This window comes from Nicotiana sylvestris, chromosome 6, assembly GCF_000393655.2.
Source record: "Nicotiana sylvestris chromosome 6, ASM39365v2, whole genome shotgun sequence".
Classification (NCBI taxonomy): domain Eukaryota; kingdom Viridiplantae; phylum Streptophyta; class Magnoliopsida; order Solanales; family Solanaceae; genus Nicotiana; species Nicotiana sylvestris.
Genome location: NC_091062.1, coordinates 192,450,840 through 192,460,568, shown reverse-complemented (window position 1 = coordinate 192,460,568; position 9,729 = coordinate 192,450,840).

Sequence of the window (9,729 nt, the reverse complement as noted above, 5' to 3'; positions counted from 1 at the left end):
AGCCATTGTAGGGTGCCCTTCTAAAATAATGAGACGAGCCTCGCCAAATAAAAGATGCAAATTGCGGGGCCCTCAACAACTAATCATAATATTTAGAATTCAGGCTAGGCCGTTTAGTGAATCTCATGGCCTTCTCAAAAAATAATAACGCGTTAGACTCTTTAGGCGCGGCTTAATTAAATCATATTCTTAAATTCGGGTGCACATTGATGTGACCCAAATCCAAATCTCAACGAAGTCAAAATGTGTTGACGATCACGGGCGCATTGATTGTGACGTGGTTCGAGATGCATTTTCACGACGTTGCAATTCTATAAAAATAAGTGATAATGATAAAAGCGGTTTAAACTTAATAAAAGCACGTAAGTCATAACATGTATTTAAATCAGATATTTAGCCATTATAACAATTTAAGTGACCGTGCTAGAACCACGGGATTCGAGGGTGCCTAACACCTTCCCTCGGGTCAACAGAATTCCTTACTTAGAATTTCTGGTTCGCAGACTTCATTTGGAAAAGTCGAAAGTTTCCTCGATTTGGGATTCAAGATAAATCGGTGACTTGGGACACCAAAAGCCAAACCTTTCCCAAGTGGCGACTCTGAATTAAATAAATAATTCCATTTCGAATATTGTCACTTAAATTGGAAAAACTCCACCCGCGCATTTAACCCTTCGGGGCGGGCGCGCAAAAAGGAGGTGTGACAGTGCCCCCAAATTTTCAAAGTTTGTCCAGACCCTCCCCCCGTTCCTTTTTTTCAATTTTTCTTTTTCAAAAAAATCCCCCCTTCCAAAAATCAATCCCAGTCCTTATAGCTTGTCCGTGTATTAGCCTTTTGCAAAGAAAAATGGACCCCACGTGTGTAGGGGTCCAAGATTTGTGTCCCCCATGCGCGGTGGGGTTCCCCGTGTGTGGGGTTCCGTCCGTGTTCCCCACGCGTGTCCCCCATGTGTGGTGGGCTCGGATTATTATGGGCTAGGTCCGAAAATTAGGCCTAAAAACGGGTAGTTTGAACCCGAATATTATTCTTTTCCTCGGACCCGAGAATAAGAACACGACGTTTCTCAACTAATCCTATGTAAGTAAAATAACTACCAAAATAAGACTAATATTTAAAACAAAACTATATCTTTTTAATACTTTTTCAAGATTAAAATAGCTACAAAACATTAATAAAACTATTTTTTTGTAATTTTTGTTTTTATATAGAGATAAAATATAAAGTAATATTTTTGTATTTCTTCAAAATTAAAGTGACTACAAAACATTAATAGAACTATATTTTTTTGGTAATTTTCGAAATTATATAAAGTACAAAATAAGGTACTATTTTTTGTATTTTTCAAGTTTATGAGAAATACATAAACTATAAATTTATATATATATTTTTGTAATTTTTCTTTTTGCGACGAAATAAAGTAAAATAGTCAAAATAGCTATATTAGACCTAAATTACATATTTATGCTAAAAATGTGGAAATTCTCGGGGAAGGTCAAAAATCACGCGTCTACACACTCAGATACGTGAGCAAGAGGTCATCGCGTTCATATAGAAAAACATAATATGTCGTTTTGGCATCCCCAAAGAAATCAGTTGCGACAACGGATCCCAGTTCGTCGAAATGAAAACGACCGAGTTTTTTGAAAAATGGCACATCAAGCGAATACTCTCCACTCCGTAGCACCCAGCTGGCAACGGTAAAACCAAATCCTCCAACAAAATAATACTAAATATATTGAAAAAGAAGCTTGAAGATGCCAAAGGGCTATGGCCTGAACTACTACCAGAAGTATTATGGGCGTACCTCACTACGCCAAAAACCAGCATAGGAGAGACGCCATATTCACTGGTCTACGGGACTGACGCAGTTATACCCGTCGAGGTCGGAGAGCCTAGTTTGAGATACTCTAACAAGAGCGGACCAAGCAACGACGAAAGTAGGCTACAAGATCTGGATGAAGTCGAAGAACGGAGAGGCATGGCCCACATAAGAATGGTAGCCCAGAAGCAACAAGTGGAAACGTACTACAACAAGAGGGCCAAGGTGCGACCGCTCAAAGTCGGAGATTACGTCCTCAAGGCTAAAACATAAGCCGCAAAAGACCCTAATGAGGGAAAACTAGGAACAAATTGGGACGGACCATGCAAAATCACAGTCGCAGCAAACAAAGGAGCATTCCAGTTAGAAACAATGGAGGGAAAACTACTCCAAAATAACTGGAATGTCGCCCATCTCAAATACTTCCACTTTTAAAAGAAGGCGTCACCTAAGTCGCACTATTTTTACCTCACTTGGGTTTTGTCCCAGTCGGGTTTTTCGGGGGAGGTTTTTAATGAGGCGGCAAGGGAGACGTCTCAAGGTTTGGAGTGCTGATTCATTACCCCGCCCGTCGACATGGTCTCCGGAGCAAAGTAATGAATGGACTGGATATAGATAATCATCTCCATTGTATGTACAAAGTCGACATGTGATTCTCACAAGAATATAATCAAATCTCCATTATGTACAGAGTCGACATGTGATTCTCACAAGAATATAATCAAATCTCCATTGTTGTACAAAGTCGACATGTGATTCTTACAAGTATATAATAAAACCTCCATTGCATGAATAAAGTTGACATGTCTTCCTAAGGGAATATGATCAAATCTCCAAGAAATGGCCAAGGCCATCGACAAAAACATGAGTTCGACCTCGTTCAAACTACGACGGGATCCTACTTCGAGACAGTTCGAAGCAACATCCCAATGGCCAAGGCCATCGACAAAAACATGAGTTCGACCTCGTTTGAACTACGACGGGATCCTACTTCGACGAGAGTTGGAAGCAACATCCCAGTGGACAAGGCCATCGATAAAAACATGGGTTCAACTTCGTTCGAACTACGACAGGATCCTACTTCGACGACAGTTCGAAGCAACATCCCAATGGCCAAGGCCATCGACAAAAACATGGGTTCGAACTCGTTCGAACTACGATGGGATCCTCCTTCGACGACAGTTCGAAGCAACATCCCAATGGCCAAGCCTATCGACAAAAATATGGGTTCGACCTCGTTCGAACTATGACGTGATACTACTTCGATGATAGTTCGAAGCAACATCCCAATGGCCAAGGTCATCGACAAAAATATGGGTTCAACGTCGTTCGAACTACGACGGGATCCTACTTCGACGACAGTTCGAAGCAACATCCCATTGGCCAAGGCCATCGACAAAAACATGGGTTCGACCTCGTTCGAACAACGACGGGATCCTACTTCAATGACAGTTCGAAGCAACGTCCCAATGGCCAAAGCCATCGATAAAAACATGAGTTCGACCTTGTTCGAACTACGACGGGATCCTACTTCGACGACAGTTCGAAGCAACATCCCAATGGCCAAGGCCATCGACAAAAACATGGGTTCGACCTCGTTCGAACTACGACGGGATCCTACTTCGACGACAGTTTGAAGCAATATCCCAATGGCCAAGGCTATCGAAAAAAAAACATGGGTTCGACCTCGTTCGAACTATGATGGGATACTACTTCGATGATAGTTCGAAGCAACATCCCAATGGCCAAGGCCATCGACGAAAAAGGAATCTTCGCCCAACATCTAAATCAACTTAACAGCTCGATAGGTATCCCGGATATCATAAACATTGCAAACAATAACAAATAAACAAAATATATTTTACATTGCATCAAAATGTTATTTACACTTGTCTTTACAAACGGGCTCAAGTATGCCCCCTACAAAACCCCAAAATAAAAGCAAGTACAAACAAATACTACACATTATCCCCGGTGGGGTAAGCATCTTCGTACCACGAGTTCGAAGCAAGACGGTTCGTATCATCAGAATTGATGTCATCCCCGTCAAGTGTAAGGGGGTCGTACCCGCAGGCCTCATGAGCTGCATGAGCTTCGGTGTGCACGGCCTAAAGCTCCGCCTTAGTTTCCCTCACCTTGGCGTGAAAAGCCTTGTACACATCAAGCCAGGCCTCATCATGGACCCACAACTCATATAAACGAAGGGGCACGACCAGATCGGCTGATATACGAGACGTAGAAGGCTGAGAATGTGAATTGCATCCTACGCCCTCGGCAAGGCCACTTGTCCATTTAACACAGACAGCTCCACCTCCAGTTCTTTGACATTCCCTTCGAGCCCGGCGATCTTGCGATTAAAGGCCTCCTTCTCTTCAGTTAGCTCTGACCTACAAACATGAAGGGAATTCTCTAAAGATGTAGTTCCAGAAATAATTGCCTCCAACTTATCAGTACCGACGCTCAGCTCGCCCTTAAGTCCCTCTACCTCCACTGCCCTTGCACTCAACTCAGTGGTCAAACTGTCCACCTTTGCCTACAAGTAGGCATTTTCGGCCATCACCCCCTGCTCAAATCAAGCTTGTCATCCTTCACCTTAAGGGAAGCCCCAAGTTCGCTGTTACAGGTGACAGTCTTCATGAGCTCCTCATCCCGCTCCCTCAACTCTTCGATCTTACGCTCTAGTTGGTCCTCCCGCTGTTTGAGCCCCTCACGAAACAACTGAAACTCAGGGTCCTAGTTATAAATGTCGGCCATCGTACGATGCTTAGCACGATACTGTTGATATTTGGACGACATCTTCTCATAAAGGGCCGTCATTTTCCTCTCCCTACGCTCTCGCTCAATCTCCATGACGAGGGTCTAGCACAAAAAAAGAGAAGGGAGAAGTTAGAAACAAAATGCAGATCGACGATCACCACACAAACCCAACGACGAAAAGGGAAGGAAAGGCACCTACCCGCAAGGCCATATCGGTGACCTTCTGATACAACTCCATGTTGCTCGTCACCCTAAGCACCGCATTTTCAGGGGCAGCACACAGAGGAGCTAAAGCAGACACCACTTGCTCGCAGTTCAACAACAAGTTGTAGTCCCTTGGGATAACTATGTGACGATCAGACCCTTCTGTTCTAACCTCCACGTAAGTATGGCGACCTACAAACTCGTTGACATCCTCTGGGTCGACATCTAAACCAGATCCTTCACCCTCAACACGACAACCTCTAACGTTGGACGATGCACCACCCTTAATAGAGCATACTGAGCTAGATCCTGGGTAAACTCCTTCCACTTGGGGAGATCTCCCCGATAAAATGGCGTCATCCATAAATACAAGCACGAGCACCATCTGCAACTTCCTACTTCTATCAGCGCCCATGGCCACGCCCTGCCCAAGCTCCATCCTCCTCCTTATTCTGGATAACGACTCGTCCCCGTTAGAGGATTCGTCCAAAGGATGTGAAGCTGGTACCGAAGAAGCCTCCTCCCTCATGACCACGACTCGATAGGGACCTTCTAATTGAATAGGTTGAGGATGACCCTCTCGAACAAACTCACTCAAAATAAACTGCGTGTCTGCGGCAGCAACGGCCTGTCGAAACGCAGGGACTGGCGCCCTCCGTCTGGAAGCTCGTAGACCTGTCATCACGAAGAGTCGTATTAATAAACAAGGTCATATGGCCAATGAAGTGGTAAGGAAAGTATTTACCAGAGGGGACTTTAGGCCATAACGATTCACGAAGGTGGGCCAATCTCGGGTTTCCGCTGCATGAGGCAATAGACTTGCTACCCAATCCCTGGTATCCGTAATAGGGTGAGGTGGACACTTCATAGCTGCAAACGGGAAGAAAACAAACTTTATAATGAATACATATGAAGGAAGAGTAAAACAAGTGGCGATACTTATGAGTCTCATTCCATCGCTCTGGGAACCTGGCAGAGTCAAAAACGACATATTCGGTCTTGACAAAGAAGTACTTGTGCCAAAACTTGTGACTTGCCCGGTCATCTGTCCCGACCACCAGCCCTTTCGTACCACGGAGCCTCAAATGCACCATAGTACCCCTGTGGAAGCCAGGCGTGAACAGGTGCAAAAGGTGGTGAATTGAAACGTTACATTCTGCCAATTCCGCATACTTGGTCAGCAGCAGAAGTATCTTGAGCTTATATGGCGAAAGTTGTGCCGGAAAAACTTGGTATAAGCTACATAACTCTTCTTCTAAGGGGAAGAGAGGAAGAGTATAGCCAATCATGAAAGGGTACTCGTAGAAAGCACAGTACCCAGGTCTGTGGACATCTACGAAATCTCTCCCTGCCGGAACCATATCTACATGAGAGAGAATGCCATACTTCACACGAAGAGCGTCAATGTGAACTTGCTCCATCTCAAAGAGTACGGGGTCCGGAGTATGAGGGGGATCTTTAAGGAAGTCACTTCGAGATAAGGGGTGTCTCGGCAGTAATTCCTCCACCGTAGGAAGGCTGTCACCCTCTTCTACCACCGCGTCTTTGCCTCCCGAAGTGGGCACTGTGGACGGTGGAACGGCTTCAGGAATTCCTTTGCGAGATCGATGTTGCCTCGACATGCTTCTATTAAAAGAAAGGAGGTGCTGATACCGTATAAACAAAGGAAGAAGATGAAGTTGTGAATGAAGAATATAAGAAGAAGAAGCAAAAGATTATCAGTGTTAGCTCGGAGAGATAAGGAGGTTATCAAGAGTGGAATGGCCAAAAACTTTCGAAAAAATCAAACCCTTCACCTATTTATAGGGTTGGGTGGCGCCAGAATCAAAGCGGAGAGTCACAAAGTAGCTCTAAAATCGAAGCATCAAGCCATCAACTCCTGCCTCGAGAACATGCGTGATGATGACGCACGTGAAGATGACATCATTTACTGGTAAATTATATTACCCGGTGTCTTGCTAAGCACGTTGACCATCCCCCATTAGCCACTTCATAACGTCTCAACGGCTCAAATTTCTCCATAGGAACGTATGGTGTCCGCTCATCGATGACGCACCCAGTTGCAACCCCGACAAGCGGAGGGACTAACTATATAGGTCCAAATTTGACTGACCACGACCAACGACGAGTACGACGATTGATGGAGCCTCCTTGAATTGACGTCCTGAGGGAGACGACCCTGAGACAAACCAGAGAATGGACGACCCTTGTAATAATGCATGCCCATTAGGGGACATTGGGAATATTGTTTCGAATAATTCCTTGTAATTTGTCTTTCACTGCTTAGACGAGTCTGACACTTTATATATAGAGAGGGTAATAACCTTGCAGAGGGGATTGGGGCTACATTGCTATTTATGAATAAAAAGAAATCTCATGATCCTTCTCTTGATCTATCACTCTTTCTAGAGATTATTATTCTCAGCTAAGATTTACCCCCTTCATCTTTGATTGATTTGTTCAAAAAGGTTTTAATATCTTTTGAGTCAAACATGTATGAACTTCCAGCGTATTATGCTGGACCAGTATATTATGCTGGAACTCCAGTATCTTATACTGGAACTCCAGTATATTATACTGGAATATTTTTTTTCGTACAGATTTATCTTTACATGAAAAGTGGCTAAATTTCGATTACTTTTGAAACTGTAGCTATTTTTCAATTACCACTTATAAATCTGGATATTTTTAAATTGGGCAACAATATTTTTTTTTAATCATTGCCCCGAAAGAATTTTTAGCGTTCAAGGTGTCAAGTAATTTAAATGAACCATTCTTAAGATATACACATAGGCAAATCCAGGATTTATACCCTATGGGTTCAACATTTACGATTTTTAGTATTAAACTCATTATATTTTAAAGCTAGGGGTTCAAATATATTATTTGTTGTAATTTTAGTAGATTTTACACATAAATTAATGTTCTGCATCGAAAGTTATATATGGGTTCAGTTGAACATGTCACCTATATGCTACATACGCCCCTGAATATACACACACACACACACATATATATATATATATATATATAAGATTTATGTCAAAGTTTACGAGGTCCAATAACCCAGAGGTGGTTTAACAGTGTTGGTGGCCTAAAGCCAAACTATATTAAGGCCTCATTGGTTTTTATTAAGATTAAGACGTCTGAATCTGAATACACATCTGAATATCAAGATGTGTATTAAGATTAAGACATCTGAATCTGAATATACATCTAAATATATTAAGATGTGTATTAAGATCTGAATGGAAATAATTAAGACTATTTGATTTTTAACATCTGAATGTATAAAATTTATTTTTATTTGAAAATTAATAACATAAAATTCAAATGAAATACTAACTAATCCAATATTCTATCAATAAAATATATAGTTTTTTAAAATATGATAGTTGGTGGTGGTGATGGATAACGGGTGAATGCCGACTAGAGACGGTGGTTTGTGGAAATTTTAGTTGATGGTGGTGGTTCGTGCTAGTAGCTAGTAGTGATTGGTAGTGGTGGCAATTCTGATTGAGGATGGTGGTGGCGGGTGGTGATAGTTAATAATGGCAGGTGGTGATAGTAGTTGTGACTGAGGAAGGTGGTGGGTAGGTGGTGGTAGGTTATAATGATGGGCAGTTCTGGCCGTGGTTGTTGATGGTGATGGAGTGGTTAGTTGTGGTAGTTGAGATGGAGAGTGTTGATTGTGGATGAGAATGCTATATGGTGGTAGGAGTGGTGGGGATAGTGGGTGGTGATGGTCGATAATACTGGCGGCTATGATTGAGGATTATGGTGGCGTGGTGGTGGTGGAGGTGGTGGTGGTGGTGGCGGCGGCATGGTGGAAGTTAATAATGGTAGGCGGTGATGACAGTTAATAATGAATATGTGATAGCATCTTAATGAAATTAAGTCTCTGTTATAGATCTTAATCATACAGACCTATTCAGACCCATTAAGTGGTTGTGAAGTAAAAAAACAAACACACTTAATGATTAAGATCTGAATAATTAAGATTCAGACTTTATAAACAAACACACTTAATGTCTGAAATCTGAATGATTAAGATCCAGAACTCCATTAAGTGCAAACAAATGAGGCCTAAGAGGTCTCTTAAACATATTTGATAAATTTTATGCAATAATGAGACCCAAAAAAACTTTTCTTTTAATCTATGGATTAATCAAACATGACAAAAAATAGCTAATTCGAAAAAAATTGAATTGAAATTAGAAAATCAAACTTCAAAAAACATTTAAAAAAATGAATGTTACGTAAAGGATGAAAATATAGAATTGAAGAAGGTAACTATACCAGCCAATAAGAGAAAAATTTACCGTTACTGACTCACTCATCTATACAACCTCAACTAAATTAATAAATTTTAATTTTGAAATATCTTTTTAATAATTATTATTAAAACTATATGTCATATATAATACCAGACTATAATACTTTTTGGGGCCTTTAATATTTGTGGCCAAAAGCCATGGCTACATTAGCCTTACACTTTGGCCGCCCCTGCGATAACCCCTCGACACACTACTAGAATTTCGGAAAAAAGCGACGTAACTTTAGAGACCAAATTTGGTCTGTCAAGAAAAGCAACCAAAGTTGGTCGCTAAATTGGCGAAAATAATAAAATAATAATTTGATATACATTAGCGACCAAGGTTGGTCGCTAATTTCGTCAAAATATTGACCGGACTGGTCAGACTTGCTTGGTCAAAGGTATACTAAGATTAGCGACCAACGTTGGTCGCTACAGGGGACCCACTTATAAAATTATAATAATTATAATATTATTTAAAAAAAATTATAAAATATAAATAAATATAATTTAAAATTAGCGGCCAAAGTTGGTCGATAATTAAGGGGTAAGCAGATAGCGACCAACTGTGGTCGCTAAAATGGGACCCAGTTATAAAATTTTAATAATTATATTTTAATTTAAATTTTTTTA